This window comes from Anguilla rostrata, chromosome 7 (assembly GCF_018555375.3).
Source record: "Anguilla rostrata isolate EN2019 chromosome 7, ASM1855537v3, whole genome shotgun sequence".
NCBI classification, from domain to species: Eukaryota; Metazoa; Chordata; class Actinopteri; order Anguilliformes; family Anguillidae; genus Anguilla; species Anguilla rostrata.
The window spans coordinates 1,938,016-1,956,768 of record NC_057939.1 but is presented as its reverse complement, the minus strand read 5'-3'; the positions used below and the strand labels follow the sequence as shown (position 1 = coordinate 1,956,768).

At 41.6% G+C, this 18,753-nt stretch overlaps 1 protein-coding gene and 1 long non-coding RNA gene across 2 annotated transcripts in view; both read left to right on the top strand.

Annotated features, from left to right (window-relative positions):
- LOC135258439 (interferon-induced very large GTPase 1-like) overlaps positions 1–18,753 on the top strand; it is a 465,270-nt gene that overhangs the window by 119,890 nt on the left and 326,627 nt on the right. The window lies entirely within an intron of this gene.
- LOC135258479 (uncharacterized) lies at positions 9,970–17,025 on the top strand. The gene is made up of 3 exons (XR_010330999.1): positions 9,970–10,021; positions 14,944–15,041; positions 16,867–17,025. It is a non-coding gene; the product is annotated as an uncharacterized LOC135258479 (long non-coding RNA).

The following is an 18,753-nucleotide window of genomic DNA, read 5'->3' as shown; positions in this document are numbered from 1 at the left end:
AAACCAGCCCATCCATGGAGCTGTGCCCAGTGTACAAAATCCCTGGCTCCGCCCCTAGCCAGAGGGCAGAGGCGTACGCCTTCCATTCCAGGCAATTAGTCACCAGTGAATGCAGTGCGCTTCCCTTCCCTATTTAAACTGATACTGCAGTCCACACACACACACACACACACACACACACACTTGCACGCACACACACACACTCGCACACATGCAAGCACACACACTCACATCCTGCAAGAAGCCAAGCAAAGCTCTCTTGATATTGTACTTCCCTTATTGCACTCTCCTTTTCCTTAAACATTTTGTGCGTCCAAGAACAAAACCGCTATTGAGACGAATTCCTATAACTCACATATACATCTTCACTCATTCATTAATTTCCATTCAATAAAAAGGAACCATCCTGTTCAACCAAACTCCAGCCTCTGCTTCATTCCTGAACCGTGTCATCTGATAGTGACAGTGTGGAAGAAAACCTCACTCAACAACTCCTTATTGCTGTTTTCTCAGTCGGTTCAGTCGGGTTTAGTGAATTCTAGATATGCTGAATTGAAATACACTCAACACTGAAAGCGAGGATAAGTTCAAACCAGAAGTATTTTATTGCAGAGTCTGCAGGAGCACAAAGACAGTATGCGCGGACTGACAGAGGATCCCCGGCAGACTGCAATGAACTCAACATAACAAAGAAAATGCACACTTTGTACAGGGAATCTTATCTTTAGGTTCTGTACTTGGCTGTGTACCACATGTACACTTCTCATACAAAAACATCTCCCAGACATAACCTCTCTTCATAAATTCATGCAAAGATACTATTTTTATAGCAACCTTGACATTTCAGTATGTCTAGCAAGCCTAAGATAAGACACCGGTGCACAATTAATTCTCAGCATGGAGAAAGAGAAAGTGAGAGAGAGGGAGCACATCTCCTGTTTATGGAATCATCCTGAATCTTTACAGAATTGCACATGAGTATTTCAAAGCACATGTCATTATCCCATGCTTGATATTTATACACTTTAATGGAGAGCATGTTCTCTTCTCATGCAAAGATAAGAATATGGGAGTTAGGCATTATACATGAAAACTGTTAAAAGAATACATTTCAAATTACTAATATGTTAGGATATATCATGTAAAACAATGATTAAACTGCATATTCTTCCACAACCGCCTGCCTTTTGGCATCGATTTTCAAACTATATGCAAAAACATCACAGAAGTTAGCATTACACAAGCAAGAAATAAATACATTCCCGTACAGAGCCAAGGATGTCAAAGCATACCCACGGGAAAAACAGTTGATCAAATGTTCTCAATGCTAAAATATACAGGAATGATTTGTCTTTTTTGTTAGTTTTTTTTTTTTGTTCTTCAAAAGGTGTTTTCACTGCTTTCAAACTCACTCATTCATGTGAACACAATTTTAGAGTCTCTGTTTATCTGGATCTTGGTGATGGTGGATCTTCTGGTGGCACCTCAGGCTGGCGCGCTCAGAGAAAGCCCTGCTGCACTGCGGGCAGACGGGCAGCCTCAGGTTCGAGTGCCCCCGGGCGTGCTTCCGCATGGTTCCCGTGTCGCTGAAGCGCCGGTCTTAGCTGGGGCAGAAGGGCTTCTCCCGCTGGCTGCTGGACACACCACACATTGCCGTGGTAGGGTAGAGCGTCCAGCATCCCCACGTACCCCACAGGACACAGAAGACTTCACTTTGCTCCTCTGACCTCTGTAGAGCTGACAGTCCATGCCACCATGAGACTGCTGTGTTCTCTGCTCCAGTGCATGCATGGTGAGCAAACAGTCCATCTGGCTCAGCAGATCCCAGAGAAGACTGAGCAGGGGGAGGCTCTGGGCTGGGAGAGGCACTGGAAGGGGGGAGGCTGGGGGAGGCACTGGGCTGGGGGAGGCTGGGGGAGATACTGGGCTGGGGGAGGCACTGGGCTGGGGGAGGCTGGGGGAGATACTGGGCTGGGGGAGGCACTGAGTTGATGGAGACACTGAGTTGGGGGAGGCACTGGGTTGGGGAGGCTGGGGGAGGCACTGGGCTGGGGGAGGCTGGGGGAGCAGGGACTGCACACAAATAAAATTAGTTTTGATAGCACTTGATCAAGCAATTTGTATGTCAAAGCGTTGGCCATTCTGAATGACCAGTTTCTGAATAGTGTGTCGGAGGAGAGAGCAACCCATTCACACCTGGGTATCGGCACCTGTCACCTATTGTTGAGAGGAGGGTTTCTGTAAAGAAAATGGCAAACTGCCTGTATGTCTTCGGTGTGTCAATTTTTTAGAATTTTAACAATAAGGTTATTTTAAGCCCAAATATTTATGAAAGGTCATGGAAGGAGGGGGATATTGTTATTGTATAATTTCAATTTTAAAGTCCAAATGCCTTTCTAGTGTTAACAAAGCAGCCAGCCCCTTTGGGCACAGGTGACAGCATCCCCTGCAGTTACCTGCTCTTCTTTGCTCAGTGACATTATGGACTGGATGCCAGATCTAAAAACTTAGTATGTATGCATCCTAACTAGCAATTAAACAATACAAGTCTTTTTTGTCATGAATTCTCCTTTTCCTTCTGAGTGTGTCGTTCATGTTGCTTGTATCTTGCCAGACCAGCACCTCATAATAACACACTGTGCACATGCTGTTTTTCCTTTTTTCATTGATATATGATATTAAATAATAGATGTATCATAATTATGACTAGTCAAAAATCATCTCTAGGAGTAGAGGTCACTGATCCCTCATGATGAACACTGATCCCTCAATTGGCACAACCCTATCATCCAACCTAGCATCCAATTCCCAATAGAAAACACTCAAAGAATCTGTTCAAGGACAGATAACTTTTAAAATGATGCTTTGATTTATTGCAAACAAAAAATAAAGCACTATATCTGAAAATTGCTTCCAAAATTTTTTTTTTTTTGGAAATATTTCCCGCAAAGGTTATCACATTGCTCTGTTCCTTTGAGAAGTGGTAGAGGACTTATTTGCACGTGTACAGACCTGAAATGGCTAGAGTAGCTGTATTGTGCAATAAGTTAATGACCGTGTTACATTTATCAAGCGTTACATTAATAGAGACTCTCCCCTGCATTTGCAAAAGGAGACAATCTTTTAAAATCTTTTCAAAACGCGACTTCATCTTTAGGAACAGTTTTCTGTTAGAGAAGTTGAGAGATGGTGCCTCTGGAGATGGTTGGCTGGGTAAGGAATTAAACAACTTGAAATATTAAAACTGTGTTTTGAAGTTTTTACTAATGGGACATGTTAACATTTAAAGGTGACAGTGCCAATCCATTGCATCCATGGATCCTGACATCGGTCCAAAACCTGACTTCACCATAGATGGAGTGGTACAACAATGATTCTTTCCTGCCATATGCAAGATACATCTTAAATAACTTTCAAGCCCCTGCTCAACAAAACACTTTCCTATTTCTATCAAAGAACCTTGAGAAATGTGTAGCACAACATCTCTCTTCTTTTCTACAGGATAACAATGTGTATGAGAGGTTTCAGCCTGGTTTTAGGAAGCATTATGGTACTGAGACAGCCCTCGCCAGAGTATTAAATTATCTGTTTCTCTCCCTTGATTGTGGATGTATCTCTGTTCTTATCCTGCTTGACCTGAGTGCTGCCTTTGATACCATAGGCCACGACATTCTCCTCCATAGGCTAGAAAAATCGTATGTGGTTTAAGTTATCTCTCATGCGGTGAGTTTAGATGTTGAGGAAGGATTCTTTCAGTTGTTTATTTTCCTTTTCCTTTTTTGAGTAACATGGCCCATATCAAGTTCACATATTGATATAGGATTCATTTACCATAACCTAAAAATAATTGAAGTTTATATTGTGTGTGAAGCAAAAGGCTAATTTGTAATTATGTATATACGTCAGCAACATTTTTCTACTATTTATCTGATATATATATATATATATACTGCAGGCTATTGGAATGGTTTACATCCCCATCAATAAAACTGAATTTCTTTCAATGCCTGCTGGTCGTTAATGGCTGAAACATTCTTGTAGATGTCCTGCAGGCTTTGGATGTCAGCACTGACTTCTGGATTACTGAGGATCTCATATTTTCTGTTTTCGAGTATTTGAAGCATGAGTTTAATAATCTCTTTCAGTATGTTCACGACAGGTGACAGGCAGACGACATGTTCCGTGTGGGTCTTTGCTACATTTGCTCTTCCAGCCAGTGTACCTAACAAGTGGACGGTACTCCGAACTTTCTCCTGTATTTGGGTGATGCTGTTGCGCTGCTCAGAAACCTGCACTAGGCTCTGCTCAATCTGCTCTATGGTCCTCTTACACTTTGCAATCTTATCCATCTTTTGCGTACATTGCCTCTCTTTTTCTTTTAACTTATCACAATACTTATTAACTTCTGTTTCACATTTTTTCACTTCTTCCTCAATTGTACGTACTGCCGATTTGGCCCTCTCCAACTCTGCCACAGAGACACCAAACATGATGGCACCTGTGAAAACAATTTCATTTTTTAACTGTGAGATTTACTGGGTTCTACCGTTGTTCAATCACTGCAGTTCTCTTCAGTTACTTACATGGTACAAACATTGACTATCACTATTAAAAATGTGTGACTAAGCCACTACCAACATCCAATACATATAAAGGATGGTGAATAATTTTATTCTATTTTATATTCCAGTCACATTGAAGTGTACTGTATACAGCATTGTTCAAAATCACAAACCAATGTGATTGACTCAGTTTTCCAAACATACTATAAACATGATGGATGGTACAACTGAAAAAGCCAATTTTATTGACAATGCTTTCTGAGGAAAAAGTAAAATAAACCAAAAAATTACTCAACTGCCAAAACTGCTCATCCTCTTTGGCTGCCAACAATGTTTTAAAATAATGTTGGCACTGCACCCCAGAATACTAGCTGCATTGGGTGAGACTGCAGATATACACAGTTGGTGTTCTTCAGAAGAAAAAAGTAGTCTTTGATGAATCAGCGCACAAATTAAACTCTATGGATGTTTGTGAGTAGCCATTGCATTATATTTGGAAATAGACGTTGCTGTCGCTGTTGAATTTTTTGAATGTAAATGTTTGGCGCTTTTACGCTACGTGAAGGTGGACCTGCAAGGTGCGTTTTATCAGGGTGAGCTGTAGCCTATATCGAGAAAACTCACATCTCAGCAAAACTATCTGGATGGACAGATATGTTTCCACTTCCCTGAAATAGTACCTTAATTTTTGAATGAACCCCTTTAAAAAAAATAACCTTCCATAGTAACTTAAGCTGCCATTTTTAAAATGTACTTTATTTTTCAACAGGAACTCACCAGGAATGAGGCCAAAGATGGGGATGAGCAACATTCTTATTCCAACATTCAACATGGTTTCAATCTCTCTCTGTTTTTCTTTTTTTGAACTTTCAAGTTCAGCAAGAGTGTCCTGAGCAGAATTCAGGAATCTCTGAGAATCATTTAAAGCCACTCTGCTGTCCTCCATGCAGTCAGCCAAGTTTCGGCTCTCTGTTTCCAAGTTTTCCAGGTCTGTCATTTTATTCTTGTGCCGTTCGTCCAGCTGTCCCTTCAGGGCCGTCAGCGTCTCAATGTATTCATCCACCTTCGATAGTTCAGCAGACGCAGCTGTGTCTGCCTGATCCAGGCTTTCTTTTCCCTTACGAATAACTTGCTGGATGGCTTGGTTTTTTGATTGATCATACTCGAGGAGAATGTCTGCAAGGGCTTTGAAATTCTCATTCACATTCAAATGTCATCACGTCATATTACGTATTTGCGTCATCTATTTTGCGCAACCTCAGTCTCAGTCTATCTAGGCTTTAATGTCAATAGCAAACAGAACTGAATTGTGGGAAACACAGGCTGTTCAGGATGTGTGGATAGCATTCAGCAAGCCTTCTGGATTTAAACATTCAATGGAAAAATAACCTCTGTAACCCAAGGGACTCTCTGTACTGCCTGTTATGGCTGTACAACTGCAAACAAGACAACGGCTCTTTCATTGAGATCATTGGTAACGAAACTGGTAGCCTCTCTGGTAAATGCCCTAACATGCACATCACAGGCCATCTAGGGTTCAGTCAGTCATCATAGTTAGAAACTGTATTATCAATCTTAAAAGGCAGTTATGTTTGACAGAATGGCTCTGTTTGAGAAGCCCTCCCATCCATCCACGCAAGCCTGCATAGATAAGGCAGGATATAATGGGCGGTACGAAGAACATAAAACAATCATAATGGCAAAAAGTAACACCACTGCCACCAACAAAGCCAGGGATGAGGGTTGGCAAAAATTTGCTAATAGTGAAAATGTGTTCGTTAATAGCCTACCTTATTTACCTCACCACACATAATGAAAAAGTCTACACTCTCACTAACTGTGCTACAGTATTTCTAATGTGAAAACTGCTCATTCAGGAGCTCCTTAAACCTTAAACTTGATAGCATACAGGATGTAAACTGAAGAATAATGTTACACTTCCATTGTCCCATAGTTAATGGAAGCAGAAATGGACATGTAGGGTTCAAGAAACTTGCACATGTAGGCCTAGGCCTACTGTATTCCCTAGATATATAATCTATATCTTTAGTGTATAGTGTATCCTTGGAGGAGGCAAGTGGATTAATTCAGTCTTTTAATGTCCACCCTGTGAGAACACTGGAATGGAGATGCCTTTTTCTAAGTAGCTGATATGCCAATGGGTGGTGCTTTTATGTTTCAATCTGACAGTCTGAACATAACCTACCCCAGACCAGGTCAGTTGTACAGAATAAGTTACCATGGTGATATACCCAGATTTTAAGTGAGTCAGCTTTGTGATATGGAAAATCCAGGCTTAAAGCTTAAGTTAGCTCACTAACCCCATAATCTCATTTTGTAGTACACCCCAATGTGCTGTTATTTGCTTCTTAAATTTCAGTTACATCATACTCAAGATATGAAAACCACCATTTGAAGCTAGTGTTGATCTCAAATGTAAACATAAAAAAGCATAAACAGTTGAGGGAAACACTCATATTTTGGTTATGATGGAGTAAGACAGTACTAAGTTTATGAGACGTTTATAAATTATCCTATATTCCTCAAGAATTATTGGGTATTTACCATTAATTACATAAAAGTGTAAATAAAGCATGCAGAAAATAAAGGCTGAATTGCCATGTGGAGTTTTAAACTTAGCTGGAATCTAAACCCCCAGGGGCCTGTATCACAAAGCAGGCTAAGTGGGATAGCCAGCTAGCTTGTGGCTTACTCCACATCTTCTGGTATCACGAAAGTCACACTCTTTTGAGACGCTCTGTAAATCACCATGGTAACTTATGCTGCTGAGCTAACCTGGGGGGTGTATTACAAAGGAAGCTTAACATGCAAACTCCATGCAGAGAGGACTCGAACCCGGAACTTCTCTCATGCAAGGCAGCAGTGCTAACCACTGCACCATTGTGCCTTCAACTGCACCCTGATGGTATGTTTCAATACGAATGAAAATCAGGAAGGGCAAATACTTTTTCACAGCACTGTACAAAATAATAGACTATTGCTTAAAAGGTAAACATGAGTTCAATTGCAGTCTTTCATGGGTGGGATGTAACCCAGGACCCCAACTGTCAAAAGATTGAGACCTTTCAATTTTGAGGAGAAATTGCCATCCAATACATCCATTTTCCAGTAGGATTTTATTACTGTATTTATCACAGTTCTGAGTTTTATTTGTATACAGTGCAGTGATATTTCATCCACACCATTTCAGATGCACATTAGTTCCTGTTCTCTCGTACACACGTGATGCGATGTTGAGACTATTAGATTTTGAGGAGAAACCCAAGTGTCACGCATTTAGCTATCTGATCCTTCCATATAACAGCCTTAAAAAGACATGTGGAGTGACCGTAACATAATTAAAATATTTTTAAAAAAATTCACATTACCACCATTGTTCAATTTCCCTCTTAATGCGTATTTCACCTTTAAAAGCAAATTATAGCCTTTGCAAACACCTCAGGAAGACCATATAAGATCATGTAACGCAACCGATTTAAGGTGGACCGGAATATTCGAATCGGGAGTCAACTTCAGCTCCATATAAAATATGCTCGCCAAATGGAAACTAGGCTCCTTGTGGTGCTGTTTATCTCTCCTCATCCTCGTGTCGCATTCCCTTGAAATATTATTCAATACTCATATCTACTGGGTAAATGTACGACATATTCGTAGTGTAACCTTAGCTAAAGTTAATTTGCCTTTCCACTGCGACAGCCTGAACAGAAAATAAATTCTCAACTTTGATGGGTGTTACCATTGGCAACGTTACTAATGTGCTGCATCGATTCTTGAAGCTGCCAACGCAGCACAGTTGCCGATTTCTTTAACAGAATCCCTAAATCCGAGTGTAATTACACAATAAGCAGAAAAGAGACAGCTTTACCTGGTCCATGGTTGCAAAAAATAAAATTAAAATAAAACTCCATCTGTGACTACGTATTCCTTCGGTGGCGTTTCTCTCTGTATGTGCTGTAGACAAGCATATTTATCTGGACAGAATGGCACGCCCTCCGCAAACCTAAGCTGAGAAGCCCCAGAAGTAAGCTTGTACTCCGGATATCTTCGTTGTTCAGCTCCCCATTAAAGTGAATGGGGAATATCAGTCCTTTGAAGGCAAAATAAAACTTCCCCGATGGTAGTTTGAAACTCGATTGACGACCGTTACGTTTCATATGAAAAGCGGATTGAAAAATATGCATTATATAATAATATATGCACATTTTAATATTTAACCCTCCTGTTATGTTGCGGGTCAAATTGACCCTTTTTAAAGTTTGAAAATCTAGGGAAAATACCTAAAAGTAATTTTTCAGTATGAAACTTCTTCTACTGGCCTTAATTATTGTAATCAACATTTGAAATGAAAATGGTTAATTTCATGTATTTGCAAACCCCCCCTGCATGTTTATATCACAGAGATACTGTTTGGGTCCATTTGACCCAGCAGTGAAAGTGGAGGCTAAAAGGGGTCAGAAGTGTCAAATTTAGACCATTTCTTTCTTTGCAGATGTGAGACATAAGGTATTTCCTACTCCCTCCCACCATATTTCACCCCAATCACACACACACACACACACACACCCGCATGCACACACGCACACACAGACACACACATACATGTTTGTATTGCTATATTTGTGAGGACTTCCCATTGACTTACATTCATTTCGTAACCTCTAACCCTAACCCTAACCCCAACCAATACATGCCTAACCCTAAGTCCTAACCCTAAAACAGCCTCTTGAACTTGTGGGGGCCAGCAAAAGGTCCCCACCTTGCGTAATTTTCCTCATCCTTCTATCATTGTGAGGACATTTGGCCGTACAAGTATAAGTGCCACCTCCCACAGGTGCACACACAGGCACTACGCACAGTGCTGCTTTGTGGCAGTCAGGGTCATGCTGTGACAGGCCCTCACCTGGCCGTGACCTCACAGGGGGGCAGCATAGGTCAAAATGGGTCAGGACTTGGGACGTGGTGAGCTGGGTCTTCAGCCTGTGCATCGCCTCTGAGAAGGCTGCAGCCCAGGCCGTCCTTGCTGAGTCATATCTTACTTCATTTGTCTTAAGGGCCAGGTCTGGAACTGTTAATCAGTGAATGCACTCAATGATTTCCTTCAGTGTAACTTGTTCTGGATAACAGAATCTGCAAAATAAATGTGATGTAATCGTTTACAGGTGTCCCAAGCTGAACCTTCTGTAACATAAACAACATCCCTGAATCACATTCAAAGTTGTGCCCCCCATCACCACTGAAACTGAAATTAGCAACAAGACTTTCTGAAAAATCACATGATCTATTTGAATCCCCCGCCCTGGTTGTGCCCCCTCCCTTTCTGGTGCACAGACGGCTACTCCCACAAGTACAGACCTCAGCATAAAAAGCCCACACACAGGGTCCATGTGCGACTCCAGAGAGAAGATTTACGAAGGCTCCTGTATTACGGATCAGCACTGGTGAGTCCTTTTCATTATCGAAGGCTAAGGATGAAGAAACACATCTTCAGTCAAAGGAGACCTGGTCAAGTCTCACCTTGTTTGACAGCTGAAGCCGTTAAAATGTGTCGCTGCTCTCTGGAATGTTAGTCGTCCGGTTAGTCGGCTAGTGAGTATATCAACCACGATTGTGACATGTTAGCTCGTGGTATTTATATGCAAATTTTGCGATATTTTGTAAATCACAATGCGCTCCTGCAGATTGTGTATAATTTAATCTCATAAAAAGCACGTTTTCAACGTACAAAAATCCCAAGTTACTCACACATACAAGACATACATCGTCTATAACTCATTCATTCAGACTGCCAAAATCCAGGCCTGCCATTAAAAGTTTTGATATCAAAATGACGCCAAGTTACGGTACTACAAACAATATAGGCTATCTTGCCTCACCGATATTAAATACGATGTATTCCAAAGCAATGCTACCCAATATTTCCTCAGTTCTTTCAGTTGAGCAGTTTCGGTTCGCTATATATGTAAAACAGTTGCTGTGAGAAAGGGTGCGGTGGCGTATAAGTGTAAACGCATCAGAAACACAGGTGAAATGTGGCTAGTGTATGTACTCACGGATTTGACGGCCATCCAACGAGCCTTGATTGACAAAAGAATCAGAAAGCACGTAGAATTAGAGCTCCCTAGGTCGCAACTTGTGTACCCTTCTGTCCTGCTCCGTTGTCTGTTATTTCGTGGAGATGCACTTTTAGTATTTGTAAGGTTTATAAGGCATTTTGATAGGCTTATCTGCAGGTGTCCCAGCAGGCTTTGCATATGATAAAATAACAACAGTGTGAGAGAAATTAGGATGAAATTATGAAATTGCATAGTTGAAACAATATGTTTTTAGCAGAATGGGCATGTAGGTGAAGGTTGACATGATCACAGACTATAGTGCGAAGTAAATGGAGTGACCATGAGCGAGCTTAGGTTCCTTATCGAACGGTATATATAACAGTTGCTGTAAAGTATTAGCTGTTAAAATGGAGGGTGAAGTAACGTGTGAAGTCTATTGCACTGTCATGTTCCGGTGTTCCTGTCTGCGTTTTCCCTGTTGGGCCGCCAGATGGCGGCACTTCTGTTTTGTGTCCTGTTCCCCCCCTGTTAATTGTATTATTGGTTGTCTCGTTACCCCATCATTGTTCCCACCTGTGTCTTGTTATCCCCTCCTTCTGGTTTGATTGTTTTTTGAGTTCACCTGTGTCTTGTCACCCCCCTGTCTATTTAAGTTCTCTGTTCCCTTGACTCGGGTGCTGGTTCTATGTGTTTGTTACCTGACATACATGTTCCTGCCTGCTTGTGTTTGTTTCCCGACTTTCATGTACCTGCCTTCTTGTGTTTGTTTCCCGACTTTCATGTACCTGCCTTCTTGTGTTTGTCTCCCGACTTTCTTGTACCTGCCTGCGTTTGTTACCTGTTTGTGTTTTGTTCCTGACCCGTATGTATTTTCTGGTGTTTCTTTTATGTGTTTGTTTCCGATGTTGCAAACTGTATGTACCTGCTTGTTCCCTTGTGCTCTGCCTTCCCGTGTTCTGCCCTGTCTGTGTTTTTGAGTTCCTGTTTTCTGTTTCATTAGATTATTTTTTGAGTTTGTGTTTTAGCCCATTGTGGCCTTGTCTGTTCCTTGTTTGTTCACCTTGTTAGTAAAGTCTTTGTTAATTTTCCCTTTTGAGTTTGTGTTTTTTTTCCCTCTGCGTTTGGGTCCCCCCTACCCGGACCGTCACAGAAGGAACCAGCCAGTGTGGGACCCAGCAGAGGTGTTTTTTTTTTTTTTTTTTTTTTGGTTGTTTGTGTTTGTTTATCATGCCACCGGGGTGGTGGAGTGACCCGGAGGACTCGCCACCCAGCGACTGGGAGTCCCTCGCCCTTGAGCTTCCCAGTGCCCGGGGTGGGCGGTCACGGAGGCGCCGTGGTCGGGCTGCCTCCCGGTCGGCCAGACCTCCAGCTGCCCTGGGGGGGGGGTACTGTCACATGCACTGATATGCTTTTTTCATGTTCAGTAGTAGTAGTTACAATTATGAGTGAGTCGTGAATTTAAATGTAATGTTTTAATGGGGAGTTGCAGACCGTACATACGTAGTAATTGTTCGTATGTGGCTAGATAGAGAACAGGGCGAGGTAACATGAATGTACAAACGTGGCGTTTGCTGATAAGAAGGTTTTGTAGGGTAGCCCAATGAAGAAATATAGTTAGTAGGAATAGCACAGTGGTGAACTGGTGTAACTTTTTTTAATAAAAGGAATACATTTGCCGTCATGAAATGCATATGGGTGGCCGTGAGTGAGTTTTGGTAAAGCAAATATAAGCGTAAGAAAACGTTAGTGTAAAAGAGGAAATTATCTGCCTGAGGGCAAGGCGGGATTCAATCCTTCAACTGGAGGTTTACCAGGGACATTGACCGGACACTTAACTTGGCCAAACATACGGACCGTTCTTCTCTACTGTCCAAAGAGGCAAAAAAGAAAGCCTCTCCACGTATTTGCTTCTCCACTGAATATAACCCCTCTGCTGGCCAGGTGAAGAATATAATTCTCAAACACTGGCATGTTCTTAAGTGAGCCACCACTGAAAGAAATCACTTCCAATCTCCCTCTGATATCTTTTAGAAGAGCACGCAACATTAAAGATTATGTTGTACACAGCTTTATGCCCCCCACTGCAGCCCCTAACACTTGGTTGCCGAGCCCACCTGCTGGTATCTACTGCTGTGGTCACTGCATGCATTGTTCCAACTCTTACAAAGCTAAGTTCTTTTATCATCCTCTATCACCAAATACGGGATAAAAAAATGTATTAATTGTAACTCCACACACGTCATTTATACGCAGAAATGCCCTTGTGGCCTAGTCTACGTGGGTCAGATCAAGCGAACACTCAAAGTAAGAATTGGAGAACACAAAACCGCCATACGTAACAAAAATCTTGACTATGCTATGGCGCGTCACTATGTTGAAGCAAACCACGGCTCGGTTTCCTCCATCAAATTCATAGGTATAGAAAAGGTCAAGCCACCCCCAAGGGGAGGTGACATCATTAATAAATTACTGTGTAGGGAAGCCTTTTGGATCCACACCCTTAACGCAGCATCCTCTGGTGGAGCAAATGACCAACCGAGCCTCTCTTGCTTCCTCTAATGATCCCTAGTCTCTTCATTTTGTTTAGGCACTGTGGAAATCAATATCCAGAACATGTATATATTTGTAGATATGAGCATGGATTAATCATACTAGACAATGTTTCCCCAGTGCACTTTATAGATGGGGGGTATAGGCCACCAAAGAAGCAATTTCATCATGTAATTATAGGCCCAACTTTTTTTCAATTTTTATGAATAATTAAATGGACTGGTAAATGGACTGCATTTATATAGCACTTTTATCCAAAGCGCTTTACAGTTGATGCCTCTCATTCGCCAGAGCAGTTAGGGGTTAGGTGTCTTGCTCAAGGACACTTCAACACGCCCAGGGCGGGGTTTGAACTGGCAACCCTCCAACTGCCAGACAATCGGTCTTACCTCCTGAGCTATGTCGCCCCACTACTAATTAGTCTACCTTGCCTATTCTACCATAGGGGAAACACTGTTGTTATCTGTTGCTATATGCCTCTACATATATTATTTGATAACTGTGATGATGAGTGCCATTGCTTTTTTGTTTTTTTTCTAATGGCTGTCAATTACATCACTATGTGGGAGGATATATACCTCCCCCTTTTATTTTGTTCTGTTGTTGACTCTGAGGAAGACACTTGTCGAAACGTCAGTCACCCCCCTGCAATGAACGTGCAGACCTTACAAGTGCTCCAGTATCTTACTTTGGGTAGTTCTTTTGAAGTGCCCAGGTAAAAAGCCTTGCTTACATATACTGCCATACCATGAGTTTGCAGAATACCACTCTAATTGAAGTCGCGTCGCGGTCCCTTTTTAATTATAGGCTCCAATGCATTCGCATTTCAAAGGATACGAATGTTCATCTTTCAGCGAATGTCAAATTCTTATCGTGTATTTCATGATAGTAAAAAAACACACAAACATAAAGCACAATTGACCGGGAAATTTTTAAGTGACAGGGTACATTTATCACAGTGCAATGACATCTTCTTGAATTATTTACACCTTGTACTACTTAGATTATGTTAGAACCACAGTTCAGGATAGTAACATTTCAGTACAGCAAATCATATTGAAATGTCTTTGCCATTATTGTACTTTTTCCTGTAAACAATGGAAACGAGGCAAGATTGCATTAGGTCATAAGCTCTTGTTTTAGTACTACACATTGTTTATATACATAGCAAAAAATAAAAATCACATTGTTTCCATTTAAAAAATAAAAACTTAATATGGATTAAATCTTTTGCTTTCTCTCATGCACCACGCAGGCATTCAAGACAAATCAAGTGGATAAATCAAGTGAATTGTATTAGCTAGCTGTCCCCATCTAAATCACTTTTCACAACGATGCATTTTGCGAGACATCAGGGTAACGTTGGCTGTAGGAATAGCTAGGAAGCATAAAGAGGTTATTTATGTATTAAAGAGGTTATAAAGAGGTTATTTATGGCTTTATAAACCAGTTGTTAAACCTCAATCAAATTTCTGAGTTTCCGACCACATTTCTACAGTAGCTAGCTACTAGTGCCATAACAGAATGGCTGAGAGTGCACATTTCTTGCCTGTAGGATTTAAAGCAGTCAGAAGTTGTGGGTAGCCTGCTAGCTAGATACAATTAAGGATTTAAAGCCTCTAATAAAGCAAAAATACAGGAGGGCACACTGTCCCGTTCTCCTTAATAAATCTTTGGTTCCCTTAACCCCAAATGCATTAACTTTTATTATATGGTGCCTTGGTCCTTATTGTTGTATTTGTGTGATCTTTGCCCAGAGGGAGGCAAATGGATTTCTTCAGGTGCTGCAGGAAGTTCAGGCAGAATGACGGTGAATGTTGCAAAAACCTGCGCTCTGCAAGGACACCTGTCACAGGTAAGCCTAGCAAGCCAGCATCCAGACCTCCTATATTTTCACGTCATTGTTTAACTAGCTAATAATAGCCCAGTTTGCTAAATTAGTCAATGCAGCAGCAATGATTTGAAGTCCAACTTAATAGATCATTATTTGGATAGCTGTCCTAATGTCTGAATTTCCAACTGTAAGCGCAGGCCTAACATGTGACATTAACATGCCAAGTAGGTCAGCGCTACCGATTTAGAAGTCTGTAATGATATCACTGAAATCCAGAGTGCTTAACAAGTCACTTTCTAAGGACTTGCAAGTGAGAGTGCTCAGCAATCCTTGGTGATCCAATTTTCTTCCCCAATTATGCAAGATATTTAGCCAAATTTGTGATTGGTTCAGTAGGTTATCACACATAGCGTCCTACCCGAATGCTAGATTGCCTACAACGGATAACAAAATGTCACTTCCTTTTTGTGGTTCATATCCTACAGACAAATTCAGTAATTTAAGACATGCATAAATGAGCATGACTTTAGACATAAATTTACTCAAGGCATGCTGAGATCTTCCATCTTCTTCTCCAGTGTGTTAAACCTCTCCACCAGGGCATAAAGCACAGACATGATAGTATCATTGGAGGCAAGTCCAGATTCATTTTGCGAGAATGCTTTTCAGATGTTGATGCTCTTTTTGATGGAGTGCTCGATAGAGTGTTCAGTGGGATATTTTCATATAAGTCAACCAGTTCATTAAGGCTTCGCTTGCCACTCTTCACATTAGAATCCATAGCAGCGCAGTAGTTGTGGTCCACTTGAGAACCCATGAAATCCTTCTTTCTGCCATCTTTGTTGCCTTTTTTTCTCTTTTTCATTTTTCTTTCCAGACTGTCTTAGAATGTTTATATCTTAGAATGTTGACATTAGTGGGGGAGGAAACATAAACTACTGACTTTTCGAGGAACTTTATAGAAGACATTAACAGAAGTGCTGCTACATTGTCCACCATTTTTCCCAGCCTGTTAGAAAAATAATAATTACGGTTGGAGAGCGGCATTGGAATTCAGTGGATCCACTGTTACACTAAGCACTTTTTTTTAGCACTTTTTGTAAAGGGAAGGGGACAAAACTCCCAGTGCCCCAGGTGACTAGCTGTCATGGTCCTGTTTTCCTGTCTGTGTTTCCCCTGTTGGGCCGCCAGATGGCGGCACTTCTGTTTTGTGTCCTGCTCCCCCCCTGTTAATTGTATGATTGTTTCATTGTCTCGTTATCCCATCATTGTTCCCACCTGTGTCTTATCCCCTCCTTCTGGTTTGATTGTTTTTTGAGTTCACCTGTGTCTTGTTACCCCTGTCTATTTAAGTTCTCTGTTCCCTTGACTCGGGTGCTGGTTCCTTGTGTTTGTTCCCGACTAGCGTTTGTTGAGACCCACTGTACCTGCCTGCGTTTTTTACCCGTTTGTGTTTTGGTTCCTGACTTGTGTTTGTTTCCTACCTGTGTTTGCTTCCGACTTGTGCCTGTTCCTGACCCGTATGTATTTTCTGGTGTTTCTTTTATGTGTTTGCCTGTGTGTTCCACCTGCCTGTACCCTGCCTGCCTGCCTGTGTTCTGTTCTGTGTTTTGTTCTTAAGAATGTTTTGAGTTTGTTGTTTTGCCCTTTGTGGCCTTGCCTGTTCCCTGTTTGTGTTTGCCTTTTTGTGTGAGTAAAGTCTTTGTTAATTTTCTCCCTTTTGAGTTTCGTGTTTTTTTTCCCCCACTCTGCGCCTGGGTCCCAGCACCCGTATTGTCACACTAACATGCCGTTGTATTGTGACTGCTGTTATTTTCTTTTGCTTTGTTTTGTCCCACTGTATTAGGTTCTAACCGACACTTCAAGAGCCAGTGCCACACTAAAAATGGCTTTCTGGGGTGTTGCCGTGCTTTGATTTGGTGCCAGTGCTCAGCACAACAAGAGGAAGAGGTACACCCTGGCTAGTCATTCAGCCTTTATTTTCTGTACAGCATCATTTACATAGTTTTAAAATTGCTTTTCACTCATCAAGGTCAAAAATTCACAGCAGCTAGCTACAGTAGAATCTTGAGGTTATTGATTTGAATTACATGAATAAATGCTGTGCTTACAATGGAGGGATAGTCTGTTTATTTGATAATGCTCAAATCTAAGAAAACACTTCTAGAGATAAAGTGTCTTCTAGCAGCTGAGTAGCTCACACGCTTTTTAAATTTGCAAGTGAGAACTTCAGTCAACTATCTGTACTGTGCTTATGGTGAAGTCACACTACACGCGGCGACGGCCGCCTGTCGCCGTGCCGCGTCCCCACAATCGGCTGCTTGTGGGCGTGTCGCCTATTTTTGCAGATAGTTGTGTTCGTTAAATGTTGACCGGGTTTAATATCGTGTTTCATATTCATTGTCCTGTCTGAATAAAAATCATTTTTGCAGTAATCTAGATCTGAAAGATGTTAGTCAGCTGCCTAGCTAGGCTGTTTAATGTCTAGCTAGTGAGTAACAACCAACAACAAAAACATTGTCTGGCTAATTAGCCAGATAATGCCCTCACAGTTGTATCTGATTAGCTAGCTAGGTGGCTGGTAGAAACGAACAACTAGAAACTAATAGGCTACATTAGAAATATTTTTTTTTTGTTATTGTTTGTTGTTACTCACTATAGCTAGACATTAGACAGCCTAGCTAGGCAGCTTATTAACATGTTTCAGCGCTAGGTTACTGCAAAAATGATTTTTATTCAGACTGGACAGTGATAGTAGCTAACGGCGATAACTACATTGCAGAGCCACCGACAATTTCAGAGACTTTTTCCACGCTGCGTTCCTCTTATCAACGTCTCTGTAGGAGATTTTATTAAGTATGGAAACCCGATACGGAAATTACGAGTTAGGTCCTCCATTGTGGAACGATAGAATGTGGAACTAAAATTAGAAAAAAATAGGGACAGTTTACTTGACGGATCATTAAATCAAATCAGACTGGTTACCGCGACGCGGCAAGGGGGTCAAAGTTGAATTTTTGCCATCTCCCTCGCGGCCTCGCCGCCGGCAATCCCAACATGCCTTGTGGGGTCTGGCTGCCACCCCTCATTCAAAATGAATGGAGGCGGCGGAGTCGTGTATAGTGTTTCCCAACAAATTCTGGGTTGCAGCAGTTGACCCATTAAAGAAAGACACTACATGGTCTAAATATGAACTCCTGACATTCAACATCTCATCCAAAATTAGGGATATTAATATGGAGTTATTATGGAGTTGGTCAACCCTCCTAAAACAACCTCCACTATTCTGGGAAGGCATTATACAAGATGTCGGAGCATTGCTGCCAGGATTTGCTTCCATTCAGTGAGAAGAGGCATTAGCATCAGTGAGGTCAGGCACTGATTGGGTGATTAGGCCTGGCTCGCAGTTGGCTTTCAAATTGATGACAAAGGTGTTGGATGGGGTTGAGCTCAGGGCTCTGTGCAGGCCAGTTAATCTCTTCCACACCGCTCTCGACAAAACCATTTTTGTATGGACCTTGCTACCAATATCAGGTCATAATACAGACCTGAGAAACATTAAACAGCATTAAGAACATTAGCTAGATTGTATTAAGCTTGGGACTGATGCTGCTTGCTAGCTAAACTGCATTCATTTTCTAAAGTTTGACTACTTTACGACCAAACAGAAATCCAGTGTCCCAGCTCAGTGATGGGGGCACAGTGTGGGAGAAGGGGTCCTGGTCCTGGCCAA